The following is a 16310-nucleotide window of genomic DNA, read 5'->3' on the forward strand; positions in this document are numbered from 1 at the left end:
AACTCCAAATTGCTTCAACAGTGCTGAACTAATCTAACTGTACACTTCTAGGAACACAAGTCACTGTACTCAGTATCAGAGATGTTCCTTGTGATGATTTATCTCCCTTGAAGGTTTGCCAGGAGAGCTTTGTAAACACTTAATTGGTCTTCATTCTACTAACAGGAATTTTATCATCATTGTAAACTGTTCTGCACATCACTTTGCATTGTTTTCAACTTGAATGCATTGTCAATGATGCTGTACGTTTGAATCTAAATATATTAGATCAAACATATCTAATTTGAAGAGTGTTATGTCAATCAGGTTAGATTGTGGGAATAGGTTTTATGAGAATTCACCAGCACTGAGCAGGGATTTGAGAGTAGGGATAACAGATAAGATATAATCCATCTGCAATTCTCACTTGTACATAGGGTTTTTTCTGGCAGAGAACCTGTTGAAATTATTCCAAATGTGATATTCATTTTTCACTGAAGTTTTAAAATATAAATTAGATAATGACTTGTTAATCAGATAATCTAGTATTAGCACTTTGTTACTTATAAAAATACACTTTTGGAAATGTAGGTATTTTGAGGCAGGTATATTGGCTGCTGTGGGGTAAACAATTCCACATTAGCATAAATATTAGTCTGCTGGAGATATTATTCCTGACAACAATAGATCTATCTGTAACTTTAATACTGTTTATCACGTATGAATCATTTGTAACAATCAGGTGATGAGGGATAGGATTTCCGAAAAAGGAAATGTTTGCCAATTCATTGAGTGTTTAACTGTTTACGTATGTGATTCTAAAAGAAACAAGTAGACAGGCTTTCTTGAATTTTTATTTACAAAGAGGATAGTTTCTCTGATTCTTAACCAGATCCAATTAAAACGCTTGTATAAAAGTAGATTACAAAGTTGGAGGATTGATTAAGGAATAGTCTTAATGTTCAAGAAAGATTAAATTGATATTTCATAAAGGTTGATGACTTGGATGGACCCAGGCTGCGTTTATCAGTCATTCTTATTTCAACATGGAGTACGTTTAAAGATTTTGACAAAGAACTTCTTTTTTGTTATTCTAGTGATGACAGCTGCTTGGCTGTGTTCTTTACAATCTCTGTCTGTGGCAGGAAAAAGGTTGAGCTTGCAAGACGGGTGAATGAGGCACACACAGGTTTTTTGCCACTTCAGCATATTTTCTGCATCTGCCTGTAGCCCAGAAGAAAAAGTTTCTTAAGTACAAAAGAAGGTTCGCTTGAAATTCATATATTTCTATCTCACCAAATGACAAGCATCCCAGATATGATCATGGCTAGTGGATTCCAGTTGTAACTTTAAGACTGAATCAATTCTTCCCCGAGTCAAAGTCCTTCGTCTGAGTCTAATGCTCATTCTCCCACTCAGCTGACTGGACACCCAGTGAATGAGGACAGGAGATGTGCTGCATTCACATTTTTTTTATCCACTCCATGGAATTCAGAACTAAACAAGACTTACAGCATGCCCAAAAATAAGTGCAAAAAACAAAGTGATAAAAAACATTCATTCATTGTCCAGAACGTTATATTTGACGTGCTTGTTAAGATCAACAAAATTTTTAAATTTGTGAATATTAGCAATTTTAATTCATGATTTACAGTTGATTAAACTTGGATTAATTCACTTGTTCCACAAGAACAGCCTGTTTATATTCATTCAAGGGATTTGTGCATTGCTGGCTGCTCCAACACTTCTTACCTATCCCAAGTTATCCTTGAGAAGGTGGCACAGCCAGCTTCAAGAATTGCTGCAGTCCAGTTGGTGCAACTGCACACTCACAATGCTATGACAGAAGGAGTTTCAGATTTTTGACCCAGTGACAGTGAAGGAACAGCAACATATTTCCAAATCAGAATGGAAGGGGGAATTGCAGGTGGTCATGTTCCATATCTGCTGTCCTTGTCCTTCTGGGTGATAGGGGTTGTAGGTTTAGAAGGTGCTGCCTAAGGATCATTGATGAATTTCTGCAGTACATCTTGTAGATGGTGCACACTGCTGCAGTTGAGTATCAGTGCTGGGGGCAGTGAATGTTTGTGGATGTGGTGTCAATCAAGTGGACTGCTTTGTCCTGGATGATGTCAAGCTTCTTGAGTGTTGTTGGAGCTGCACACATCCAGGCAAGAGGGGAGTATTCCATCACACTCCTGAGTCTTAGAAGGTGGACGGGCTTTGAGGAATTACGAAGTAAGTTACTTGATATTGTCCAGACCTTGTTTGGGGCATGGACTGACTGCTTCAGCATCTGAGGAGTTGCAAATGGTGCTGAATATTGTGCAATCAGTGAACATCCTTCCCTTCTTTCAAGGAAATTGTCTTTGATGGCTCTTGCAGACACATTCACTGTACTTACTGATTTGGAAATTTGCTAAGTCCAGTGAAGTGAATATTTAGCCAAGAAGTTACCATTTGAATCACTGGAATTTTGCTTCAATCTCATTAAATCCATTCATTAGTTTCCAACAGGTAATCTATAAAGTCATTTCTAATAAAACATGCATTTGTAACACACGTATTAGCTCGGGCAAATTTCATCTAAGCATTTTAATCAATCAAACGATTCGATAGAGTCAATACTGGGAAACCACTTCCTGTGGACAGAGGAGCACCAAAACAAGAGGGCACAATCTTAAAAAATTAGAATTCAAATTTAGGAGTGAATTCAGGAAGCACTCTGCTTCACAAAGACCAAAAAAAATCTGAAAACATCTCAAGATGTTGACAGGAGGAGTTAAGCCATTGTGATATCATCGAATGTCAAAGAGTGATGGCTAGAGTCTCCGGCCAGCTCAAATTTATATATTAAGTATAGGTCTTGCTGCATTTGGACATTGATTCCTTCAGTATCTGAGGAGTTAGGAACGATGCTGAACAATGGGAATGTCCACTGATGATTGCACACTTTTGACCATATGATGGAGTGAAGGTCATTGATGAAGCATCTGAAGATAGCTGAGCTTAGGATAATGTCCTGAGGAGCTCCTGTAGAGATGTCTTGCAGCTAGAGATCCCTGACTTGACCTCATACCCCCCGGCTCCCACTCTGGCGAACCCATTGATTCTAGCTTTGCTGGGGTCTTTGTTGACACACTCGTCAAACAAGGCCTTGATGTCAAGATAGTCAGTCTCACCTCACACCTGGAATTCAGCTCATTCATCCATGTCCAAACCAAGTCTGTAATGATGTCTGAAGCTGAATGGATTTGGCAGAACCCAAACTGGGCATCAGTGAGCAGATTGATGCTCATTAGTACTGCTTGACAGCACTGTTGATGACACCTTCCACCATTTTACTGATGATCAAGAACAGATTAATGGGGTGGTAATTGGCCAGATTGGAATTGTCCTGCTTTTTGAATACCTTTCTGCACTGTCTGGTAGATGTAACCGTTATAGCTGGGACAGCTTGGCTAGATATAGAAACACCACTTTGTGAAGCAGTGGCCTAGACCTTAAGCTCCAAAAATCCCTCCTAAACCTTGCTGCCTGTTGACATCACTTTCCTCCTTTGGAGACAGCCCACTTAGGCCAAATAATTTCTTGGTTATCTATCCTAATGTCTCCTTTTGCCAGCTTGCTTCATATCTTGTTGTTAACGGCCCTTTGAAATATTTTGAGATATCTTAGTATAAAAGGCTCTACGTAAATATATTGTTATTATTGTTGATAGCATGTGGTTAATTAGTACTAAAGTGAATCCATAGAAACCTTTCAAAAAGTAAGCAGCTAGATCAATGAGCAGTACTCCCTAAAGTGCAGGTGGTCTGGGTTAAATTTGACAAGTTAGTGATGTGTGAGATCAGCAGCTTAGCTTCACACGTACTTCACAGAATCCAATCCAAGAATACTTCCAAACCAAATATAGAAAATTATAGGGACTCAGTAGAGCTTCACATATCCCTTTTGTGTTTCTCAGCTGGTGACCATTTCAAATTGAAAGCAAACTAAAATACCTACATGATGCACATTAACGAATGCTGGCTGCTAAACCCCTATCCTACTGAGAATTGTCAAGTCCTCTAATTCATGACGCACGACATATATGGGTGATGCATAAGACCAATGTTAAATTAATGCTTTGTGTCGCAATACCCAGCTCATTAATATGCAATGGGCTTATTTACACAAACATACATTTTATTCGGTGGCTGTCTTGTAGACTTAATTAAAATGTTGAAAATTCTCAAGCTTACTTAAAACTGCAATGGTTTTGAATTGGAACAATGTGCCTGGCAAGTACTTGTTTAATGCCTTTATCACCTAGAATCCAATCTGATGTGAAATAAAAGCTGCTTGATAAGTGGCAAGTAACATTTTCTGCAAAACAGAACCAGAAAATCTAACCCTCTTCCCTTGATGTCCTCAACTGCACTACCATCTCTGAATCCCCCATGATCAACATCCTGGGATTTACCATCAAACAGAAACTGAACTGGACTAACCATATAAATACAGTGGCTACAAGAACAGGTCAGACGTTAGGAATTCTGCGACAAGTAACTCACCTCCTGACGCCCCAAAACCTGTCTGCATCTACAAGGCACAAATCAGGAACATGATCACACACTCTTCAATTGACTAGATGGGTGCAGTTCCAATAACACAAGAAGCTTGACATTGTCTATCTGGCTTCACTGGCATCACATCCTCAACCATGGGAACATAGTTACAACAGTGTGTACCACCCACAAGATGGACAGCAGAAATTCACCAAGGTTCCTGAGACAACACCTTCTAAGCTCATAACCACTGCTGTGTAGAAGGACAAGGGCAGCAGATACATGGGAACACTATTACCTGCAAATTCCCCTCCAAATTACTCACCATCCGGACATGGAGACATATTGCCATTCCTTCACTGTCACTGGGTCAAAATCCTGAAACTCCTTCTGTCCTAGCATTGTGTGTATACCTACACCAACAGATTACAGCTGGTCAAAAAAGGCAGCTGACCACAAGCTTCTCAAGGACAATTAAGGATAGGTAAGAACTTTTGGACCAGCCAGCGAAGCACAGATCCCCTGTATGAATATAAAAAAAACGCTGTTTTTACGAAGCAAGGAAATCAATGCAAGTTTAATCAACTGCAAAACATTCTTTAAGTTAAATTGCTGCAATTTACAAATTAAAGACATTTTATTGGTAGCAACAAATATATTAAGAATAACATTCTGGAATGTAAATGTTTTTCACTACTTTGTTTTATGGGTTTATTTTTGCACATGCTGTAAGTTAATTGCAAAGCAAGTTAATTGCAAAGCACTTGTTACAGTAACACTTTCCGTGTGTGGTATGTTTGAAAGCTGACAATCAACTGGATGGTCATGTTAGATATGCAATCTCATTTACAAAAAAAAACTCTCGAAACAAGATGATGCTCTGGTATTTGAACCTGGGAATGCTGGAAAGCCTCATAAAATAGTTTGGTGTCTAAAAATACCTCACATTCAGGGACGAAAACATTTCCATTGCTTTGGCAGCATTGTTTAGCACTGCTGCTTCACAGCGCCAGGGGCTAGGTTCAATTCCCCCCCTCGGCCGACTGTGTGCGTGGAGTTCACACATTCTCCTCGTGTCTGCGTGGATTTCCTCTGGGTACTCTGGTATCCTCCCACACTCCAAGGATGTGCAGGTCAGGTGAATTGGCCATGCTAAATTGCCCACAATGTTAGGTGCATTAGTCAGGGGTAAATATAGCGTAAAGGAATGGGTCGGGTTGGTTACTCTTCGGAGGGTTGGTGTGGACTTGTTGGGCCGAAGGGCCTGCTTCCATACTGTAGGGAATCTAATTTTAAAGTAATGATTATAGGTACTTAATTTCATAACTCCAGGAAATGCCCCTCAGGATACATGTGGTTGCTGTAATCTTTATGAAAGCTTGTAGACATTTTCTACATGGTTGGTCAGTCAAATTCAACAGTGTCAGTTCCAGAGAAATCCTAGATATGAGATCTTGAGTCAAGACCCTCTCATCTCCTCATGCACCAAAAGGCATGACCATAGTTAGAATTAGTAAACTGGAGCAGTCAGATGTTCTACACGAGGTTGCCAAGCCATGTTAATACATTCTTCTATCTCGTCTTCATTCCTTTATTTTTGACCCTTTACCTGCAGTAGTCTCTCTAGTTTTCTGTGATTGTTTTGTCTTCAAATCTATCGCCTACATCTTTAATTGACATATTCACAATGGATAGTCCAAACTTCATGCAACTTTCCTCAGCAGAGCGTAGGCAAAATTATAAGCAGATTGGTCAGCACTTGCAAGTAGTAATAATCTGAAAATAGGAGAACATAAATTTTGAAAAACCTTTGTTTTGGCAGTGTGTTTGCCTTTGCCATACTGTAACCTCAGGCTTCAGAAAGTTAGGATGATTTGGGATTTAAATTTTATTGCTACTTGTCAGTTAATGAAATAATGTTGCTGATTGGTATATACAGGATTAAAAGTGCATTACAGATATCAAGTGAATTGTTACTCTTCTATACAGTAAAGCCACTATGCTAAATATCAGGCAAGATTTCCTCCTACAAAGTACAGATGAGGAGTAATCTATCATGAGATTGTAGACATTGGCCTGAATATTGCTGCAGTCATACAGCAAGGCTATGAGCATTTTTTTTTTAAAGGCAGAGGAACTCTGGCACTAACTCCTTGCTTCCACACATGCTCAGCTAAAATACAGAAATCTCGAAATTGCAATCCATGACACCACACACCTCCACAGACCGTGTTTTCCACCCTTTGATAATAGAAGGTACCAGAAGTCAATGTGAAGGTGTGAATATGTGTCAGTTGCTCAAACCCTGAGTGTTCAGTTGATTTAACCAGTGTGATATTTTAAGAATTTATAAGTAATAATTGTTGGTGAACAACCTCTCTGGCTTGGACTGGCAAGGAGTCTCATTTCCTCAGTAGAAAATTAATGTTGGAATTTGTTTGAAATTCTAGTAAAACTAAGTAAATGTTTCACACCACAAATGCCTTAGGTGAAATGTTCGTACACAGATTCACAACACTGAGAAATCATTTCATGGCAACATAAATTATAAATTGATTAAAAAGGACTGATACAATTCTAACAGAAGTCATTGTAAACTCCTGTTCCACCCAGAATCTGATTTTTCAAACACACTTTTTTGAAGTTAATAACATTTCTTGCAATGTGGGTGTTATTGATTTACAATATTTGAAGTATAGCTGTAGTTGCTCTCCAAGGTGCACAGACTTCCATTAACACCATATCCACCTCCAAATTAATCCTACTACTGGGCCCACAACATTGCTGCTAGGGATTGCAAACCTGGAATATGATGTTTTGTGTATTTGCTGCGATTACATTAGTGCTGCATGCTATATTGATAAATGTAATAATGGCAGTGGAATATTAACCCAGTCTTTGTTATATCAGAGGTCATGGGACTGAATATCAGGGACTGTTATAGTGAGTGGTATATATTAAAATTGAATACATTGGCCCTAAAGTAAAATACATGGAACCTGCCACAGTGGCTTGTCGGGTTTGCTTTTGTGTTATTAATACCTAGCATCTACAAAGTCATTGAAGCCTGTGAACCATTAAGCAGTACCTTTTTCCCAAAAAAGTCCTTAGTAGAAAACAAGGAACAATTCCTTTTTAAATCTCAGCTTTTCTGACTGACATGTCATATATCAAAACTGCCCACACTGCTACTTGAAGTGCTCACCATCTATTGGCTGCAAAGAACAGAGAAAACCAATTTAAAAATGACAACTTCACAAAGAAGAGTTCTGAGAAATGATATGGTTAAAAGCGAAGAGCATTCACTAAACTGGTTGGGAGAACTAGACTCACTTAAGTAAGGTCACCTTTTAATTATCCACAAATTCTGCAAGTAGAAATGGCAATATTGGTTTCTTGTAACAAATATAATCCACACATCAGTTAGACAAAGGATGGTAGCCAGTCACAAAGCCACCTAAGAGATTCAGCTCACAGGATAAACCACAAGTACTCTGTGACTGATATTTGGACTCCAAGAGATGGACTGCTTTATTGCACACACTCACAGGTTTCAATGGCTAAAATCTCCACAAAAACATTTTCTCTTTAGTCTCTATAACTGCCAATCAGGAGGCAGGCCTTGCAAGATTCTTCAGACATCACTTTCCTTGGCATGAATTCTGAGAGGTAGATTAAAGTAAGAGGTCAGGAACTCCCCTTTCTTCATTTAAAATAGCAAAATTGGACTTACATCTATTGGTGCAAAAGTTTAACTGAGAATGGATGGGATAGGTAGGTAAAAACCAAAAGAATTGCGGATGCTGTCAATCAGAAACAAAAACAGAAGCTGCTGGAAAAGCTCAGCAGGTTTGACAGCATCTGTGAAGAGAAATCAAAGTTAACATTTCAGGTGCAGTGATCCTTTCTCAGTACTGAGATAGGTCGATGGCTGATATAAGAAGTCTCAATTTCTATGAACTTGTATCGTAGTTATGAATCCGGATTTTATGAATATTGGGGACAGAAGCTTGTGGCACTCCACTCAATACATTGACAGACTTGATGCCATTTCCTTAGCTCAAACCCACTGCTTTCACTTTTACAACCAATTCCTTTTCTATCTCAATTTCACCTGGAATGTTTACAGTCTTGAGCTTGTTGAACTTGATCAAAAGGTTTCCTGGAGTTTTTAACCTGCTATATCATTGGACTTTCCAAAGCCCACATGCTCAAGAACAAATCAAGGAACTTGGTGAAGACGTTCTATTCATTTTGAAAGGCATCTCTTGCTGCTCTCGATTGGTTCAGGATGTGAATCGAGCATGAAAAACAGGTTCATTTATTTTTGCAGCGAATAGGCAAAGACCATTGCTCAAATCATAATTCAATCCTAAATGCTATCCCTAGTAATTTGAAGAGTAAAGAATCCAATGCATTACTGAGGATAAAGTTGGAAAAAACAGAAATATCGCAAGGATCTCAAAATAAAATTTGCATTCATTAAGTGTTTTGCCAACACTTTGCCTGCTCATAAACAAGAACACCACCCCATTGCATTTTCCTCTTTTTGTTGAGAAATTGACACTTTTTCACATCAATGAAATTTCTGTTCACATACATTAATGTCAAAACATGAAATATTGTTGTTTGTCTAATTGCATCTAAAGTGCTTGTATATTTAAAACTCAAAGAGCACTGCCTTTATTTTGCAAATTAAAGGTTAATTTCCATAATGTTGCAAAGTACTCTGAACTCAGATCAAAACTGGTGAAAGAACAAGACAGCATATTGCAGACTGGCCAGCTCTAAGGGCCTGAGGGACAGCATTATTGTTAATCATTTGAAAGTGTTCTCAAAAGTAAACAAATAATATTACTTTGTCATGGAGATAGTAGGTATTTATACAAAACTTAAGGTTGCTTAATAGACAGACAATGGAAAGGTAGTACTTACACAGAAATATGAATGAATTTGCAGAGTTATTCTTTGTTCATGAGATGCAAGCATCTCTTACAAGACCAACATTTATTGCCTTTGCCCAATTGTCCTACAGTACATGGCTGTGAATTACCATTGTAGACTATTGCAACCCACACTGTTATTTAGGTAGTGAGCTCCAGGATTCTAATCTAACAATAATGAAGGAATGGCGATATACTTCCAAGGATTATGCATGACTCTGAGGGGAATGGAGGTGGTTGTGATCTCTTACACCTACTGCTGTGTTCTTCTAGTGACCAGTTGAAGGTTTGGAGGATGCCAAGAAAGGCCGTGGCTTTGCATTGTGTCTTGTTCATGGCACATGTTCAGCTATGTGCAGGGAGTGAATGTTTAAGGTGGTTGATGGGCTATCCATCATGCAGGATGGTTTGTTCTAGAAAGTGTTGAGCTTCCTGCATGCTGATGGAGCTGCATTTATCTAGGAAAGTGCAGAATATCATTTGATTAACTCCTGATTGGCATCAGTGACTGAGACAGTGAGTTACTCATTGTAGAATTTCTAGTGCTTGAACTTTCTCCAGTTCACTTCATAGTCAGTGGTCCACCCATGGATGCTGATGTTTTGGAATTAGTGACTCTTTTGTTGGTGAGGGTACTTAGCATCTAACAGTCTGAGTGTTATGAAGGTTTTGCCACATGTGGACATAAAATGCTTCAGTTTCTTAGGAGTTGATAACTTAATTGAACATTGCTCACTGATGATTGTCCATTGCCACTTCTGACCAAATGGTGGTGAAGGTCTCTACTGAAGGACCTGAAGATGGTGGAACCTAGGATTTGCCCCAAGGAAATTCTGAAGCATGATTATGAGGCCCTTGACAACCATCTTCCTTTGTGCTAAGTCCAATTCTAGCTCACAAAACGTTTTCCTCAATGCCATATATAAACATTGAGAGAGAAAGGTAGGTAAATACAGAGAGGAAGAGAGGTTGTGCATGCTATACTAATTCTGCAAAGTATTAAAAAAAAATTAGAAATATCCTTCTGGAGGTGTTCACAAAGAATTTATTACCCTAACCAGACATTGTTACCATGAATCCTTAGAAGAGTATAAAGGAAGTAGGAGCATACTGAGGGAAATCAAGAGGGAAAAAGGGGACATGAGATAGCTTTGGCAAATAGTGTTAAGGAGAATCCAAAGGGTTTTTACAAATACATTTTGGACAAAAGGGTAACCAGGGAGAGAATAGGGCCCCTCAAAGATCAGCAAGGCAGCCTTTGTGTGGAGCTGCAGAAATGGGGGAGATATTAAACAAGTATTTTGCATCGGTATTTACTGTGGAAAAGGACATGGAAGATATAGAATGTAGGGAAATAGATGGTGACATCTTGAAAAATGTCCATATTACAGAGGAGGAAGTGCTGGATTTCTTGAAATGCATAAAAGTGGATAAATCCCCAGGACCTGATCAGGTGTACCTTAGAACTCTGTGGGAAGCTAGAGAAGTGATTGCTGGGCCCTTTGCTGAGATATTTGTATCATCAATAGTCACTGGTGAGATGCCGCAAGACTGGAGGTTGGCTAACGTGGTGCCGCTGTTTAAGAAGGGTGGTAAGGACAAGCCTGGGGACTATAGACCAGTGAGCCTGACGTCGGTGGTGGGCAAGTTGTTGGAGGGAATCCTGAGGGACAGGATGTACGTATATTTGGAAAGGAAAGGACTAGTTAGGGATAGTCAACATGGCGTTGTGTGTGGGAAATCATGTCTCACAAACTTGATTGAGTATTTAACAAAGAGGATGATGAGGGCAGAGTGGTAGACGTGATCTTTACGGACCTCAGTAAGGTGTTCAACAAGGTTCCCCATGGGAGACTGATTAGCAAGGTTAGATCTCATGGAATACAGGAAGAACTCGCCATTTGGATACAGAATTGGCTCAAAGGTAGAAGACAGAGGGTGGTGGTGGAGGATTGGTTTTCAGACTGGTGGCCTGTGACAGTGGAGTGCCACAAGGATTGGTGCTGGGTCCTCTACTTTTCGTTATTTATATAAATGATTTGGATATGAGCATAAGAGGTACAATTAGTAAGTCTGCAGATGACACCAAAATTGGAGGTGTAGTGGACAGCGAAGAGGGTTACCTCAGATTACAACAGGAGCTGGACCAGTTGGGCCAATGGGCTGAAGAGTAGCAGATGGAGTTTAATTCAGATAAATGCGAGGTGTTGCATTTTGGCAAAGTAAATCTTAGCAGGACTTATACACTTAATGGTAAGGTCCTAGGGAGTGCTGCTGAACAAAGATATCTCAGAGTGCAGGTTCATAGCTCCCTGAAAGTGGAGTCGCAGATAGATAGGATAATGAAGAAAGTGTTTGATATACTTTCCTTTATTGGTTATAGTATTGAGTACAGATGTTGGGACGTCATGTTGCAGCTGTACCGGAAATTGGTGACATCGGTTAGGCCACTTTTGGAATATTGCATGCAATTCTGGTTTCCTTCTTATCAGAAGGATGTTCTGAAACTTGAGAGGGTTCAGAAAAGATTTACAAGGATGTTGCCAGTGTTGGAGGATTTGAGCTATAGTGAGTGTTGAATAGGCTGGGGTGGTTATCCCTGGAGCGTCAGAGGCTGAGAGATGACCTTATAGAGGTTTATAAAATCATGAGAGGCATGGATATGATAAAGAGACAAAGTCTCTTCCCTGGGGTGGGAGAGTCCAGAACTAAAGGGCATAGGTTTAGATTAGATTAGATTAGATTACATTACAGTGTGGAAACAGGCCCTTCGGCCCAACAAGTCCACACCGACCCGCCGACGCGCAACCCACCCATACCCCTACATTTACCCCTTACCTGACACTACGGGCAATTTAGCATGGCCAATTCACCTGACCTGCACATCTTTTTGGACTGTGGGAGGAAACCGGAGCACCCGGAGGAAACCCACGCAGACACGGGGAGAACGGAGGCGGGAAGTGAACCCGGGTCTCTGGCGCTGTGAGGCAACAGTGCTAACCACTGTGCCACCGTGCCGCCCACAAAGTGGTTTAGTGTGAGAGGGAAAAGATATAAAAGAGACCTAAGGAGCAACTTTTTCACGCAGAGGGTGGCACGTGTATGGAATGAGCTGCCAGACAAAGTGGTGAAGGCTGGTACAATTGCAACATTTAAAAGGCATCTGGATGTATATATGAATAGGAAGGGTTTGGAGAAAGGCATCTGGATGTATATATGAATAGGAAGGGTTTGGAGGGATATGGACCGGATGCTGGCAAGTGGGAATAGATTGGGTTGGGATATCTGGTCAGCATGGATGAGTTGAACTGAAGGGCCTTTTTCCATACTGTAAATCTCTATGACGCTATGTTTAATAATCACTTGGAACAAGTAAATATACTGGAATAGTCATACTTTCTGGTTAACTCCGGCTGCACAAATCACTAAACAAAAAGAACACTATAGCCTGTGAGAGGGACTGATCAACTCTCAGTGTGATTTAGGAGCAATGGCTGGATTATCTGAAATGCATTTATTAATCACATGTTTCATGATTTTTATCAGCTTGCACTGATTTTGAATTGATGTGATTCAAACTTTTGGCCATCAATTCAAAACACTAAGTTCATAGGTATTTTCCATTTGCCCTTCTCACAGAAAATGAAAACATGCTCAAAGTACAGAAACAAATGGACAGTTAACATATTGGTACCATCACTTCCATTAGGCAGTGTCCCAGACAAATATAAACTATTTGCAATCAGTTTCAATGATGAGGAAACAGAGGGTAGTGGTGCTAAAGACATTGAAAGTAAATCCTGGGAAGGCAAAAAGAACAGGCCTGATAGCCAGCATGCTTATCTGCTGATAGCCTTATTTCAGCAGAAATATGAGGTTCAGCATTTTTTCTGGAGTTTTGATTATGAAAGACAGAAGATTTAAAATGTGATGTGCAGCTCATAAATCAGGTAGATCTGTGGAAGTAACAGATTTGAACACTATAACATTCCTCTGACCTCCACAAGGACAGAGAACTTCCAAAAATCATTGTATTTCCGTAACTAATTTGAAAGAACATAGAACATAGAACATAGAAAGTACAGTACAGAACAGGCCCTTTGGCCCGCGATGTTGTGCTGAGCATTAATCCTAATGTAAAATAAAATAACTTAACCTATGCACCCCTCAATTCACTGCTATCTGTGTGCATGTCCAGCAGTCGCTTAGATGTCCCTAATGACTCTGCTTCCACCACCACCGCTGGCAATGCATTCCATGTATTCACCACTCTCTGTGTAAAGAACCTTCCTCTGACATCTCCTCTATACCTTTCTCCTAATATCTTAAAACTATGACACCTCGTGCCAGTCAATCCTGCCCTGGGGAAATGTCTCTGGCTATTGACTCTATCCATTCCTCTCATTATCTTGTATACCTCGATCAGGTCACCTCTCTTCCTCCTTCTCTCCAGAGAGAAAAGTCCAAGCTTAGTCAACCTCTCTTCATAAGGCAAGCCCTCCAGTCCAGGCAATATCCTGGTAAACCTTCTTTGCACCCTCTCCAAAGCCTCTGTATCTTTCCTATAAGAGGGTGACCAGAACTGGACACAATATTCCAAGTGTGGCCTCACCAGGGACTTGTAGAGCTGCAGGAAAACCTCGCAGCTCTTAAACTTGATCCCCCTGTTAATAAAAGCCAAAACACCATAAACTTTCTTAACAACCCTATCCACTTGGGTGGCAACTTTGAGAGATCTATGTACTTGAACATGAAGATCCCTCTGTTCCCCCACACTGCCAAGAAAGCTGACTACAAGATTTCACCTTTCATGGTTTTTACTGTAATAAATAAATTAAATGCAACATTGACTAATCAATGTACAATAGACAACATAATTTAACCACAGAGAAGATACCCCAAGTGGTCTTTATCACAACCGACAATGCAAGACTTTGTCCTTTAAATGATCATTGTATTCCCCTGTGCTCAGTCTCTATTCTCAGTGGTTTGCTTTTTTCCTTTCATAGTTGGGAAACTTTAAATCCCAGGACTGACTTTCGCTGTGAAGGTTACCAGAATTTGGCAAATTTTACAACATAAATTGTCTTGAAGTTGACCCATTCAATCAGAGCCAAGATTTCACTCGCGTTCTGATTCTCTATTTTGTGTACAGGACTAGTTGGTGTCATCTCTCTTCTCTCTCTGTTTCTTGTTAGCATTTCTGTCTGTTTTCATGATACCCTGTAACTTGATACTACAGTGGCTTCATATGGGCTTGTCCTTTTTCAAACCCATCTCCATGACAATATGAATCACATGTCTCTTATATCCCACTGGAAATACTGATTAGTAATCCTCTAGACTCTTAACTCCATCTATCTTAGAATAAACAATTCAAAGTATAACTCTTAATAAAACCTGACAGTTCCAACACTCCAATATGAGACTGCCTACCCACAGTCAGCACATTGTTCTTCCCATTGACCACAAGTGTGACTATCTTGCACCTTTCTCCTAGGAAATCAACCCGAGCTTCCATTGAACTTTTAGCAACCGTGTCACCCAGGCTCATTACCGGGCAAAGTTCAGAGCAGATCAAATGACCCTCTTCATTCCTCTGTTTCACTGTCAATTAAAGAGACATTCTCAAATCATAACAATCTTATAAACTCTGCTTGCAATTGAATCCTTTCCACATTCTGTACTTTCTAATGATATCTCATTTGTTATGAAGAACTAATTTTGCAATCAAGGAAAATTCATTTTAAAGTACAGAGGTTAAAATCTTATCAGTTAAGTATTTGATATTATGGCACTCAGGCTATTTTTAGTTCAGATTTGAGCCCAGACATCTACACTTCAGACAACATAAATACAAACTGAACTACTCTGTAAGAGGTTTAACCAATGTTACTTTCAGCATTCACATACTTGTTTATTCTAAGATCAAGATTGTCAAGTACAAAGGGGTAGATTTAGTTGAGACCAATGAGAACTACATGGATTTCAACTACTGTTGAAAGCAAGAGCATGTTTAGACCTGTGGCCATACAAGCATTGAGAGAAATATTGAATGTAAAGGGTCCAGAACTAACCGAGATCTCTGCTGCGCATTTTGACAGACATATTAGATTAAATGATTACAGAAATAAAGACTTAAGAAAATGTACTTGGCTCAAAATGAAAATGCAAACCAAAAATTCATTATTATGCATTAACTCCTAAAAATTCCCATCTGCTCTTTTCACAGAAAATGATGAAGCTAGTGGTGTTCAAGGTGCAGTCAGCACAGAGGTATCGTCACTTCGAGACAGGTGCAGACATTTCTACATCCACAGATGGTTATCAGAGTGTAAGATCACAAGACAAATAAGGATATGGAAGGATAAGAAAGACCACTTAATTGATCCTTATTCATCCATTCAGTGTGTTTTCATGAGGACCATAACCAAGGGCTTAAACCGTTGTGCTACCTTCAAGCTAATTTCCTCTTTATATGAATAACAACTTCCTAGGATTGATTGTGGGCACATGGGCGTGGCTGTGTGCATGTAGGTGTGCACGTGTGTGTTGGGTGGGGCGGTTGGTGGAATGGTTTGAGGACTGAGCTGTGGATGAGGTAAGATTGTCTGGACCCATGACCAAAGAGGTAAAAACAATGACTGCAGATGCTGGAAACTAGATTCTGGATTAGTGGTGCTGGAAGAGCACAGCAGTTCAGGCAGCATCCAAGGAGCTTCGAAATCGACGTTTCGGGCAAAAGCCCTTCATCAGGAATAAAGGCAGTGAGCCTGGAGCGTGGAGAGATAAGCTAGAGGAGTGTGGGGGTGGGGAGAAAGTAGCATAGAGTACAATG

The 16310-nt window shown here is 39.8% G+C and overlaps 1 protein-coding gene across 4 annotated transcripts in view; it reads right to left on the reverse strand.

Moving 5' to 3' along the window:
* cbarpb (CACN subunit beta associated regulatory protein b) overlaps positions 1 to 16310 on the reverse strand; it is a 202512-nt gene that overhangs the window by 91851 nt on the left and 94351 nt on the right. The gene's annotated exons all lie outside the window — the stretch shown is intronic.

Source organism: Chiloscyllium plagiosum, chromosome 31 (assembly GCF_004010195.1).
Source record: "Chiloscyllium plagiosum isolate BGI_BamShark_2017 chromosome 31, ASM401019v2, whole genome shotgun sequence".
In the NCBI taxonomy this organism is placed as follows: domain Eukaryota; kingdom Metazoa; phylum Chordata; class Chondrichthyes; order Orectolobiformes; family Hemiscylliidae; genus Chiloscyllium; species Chiloscyllium plagiosum.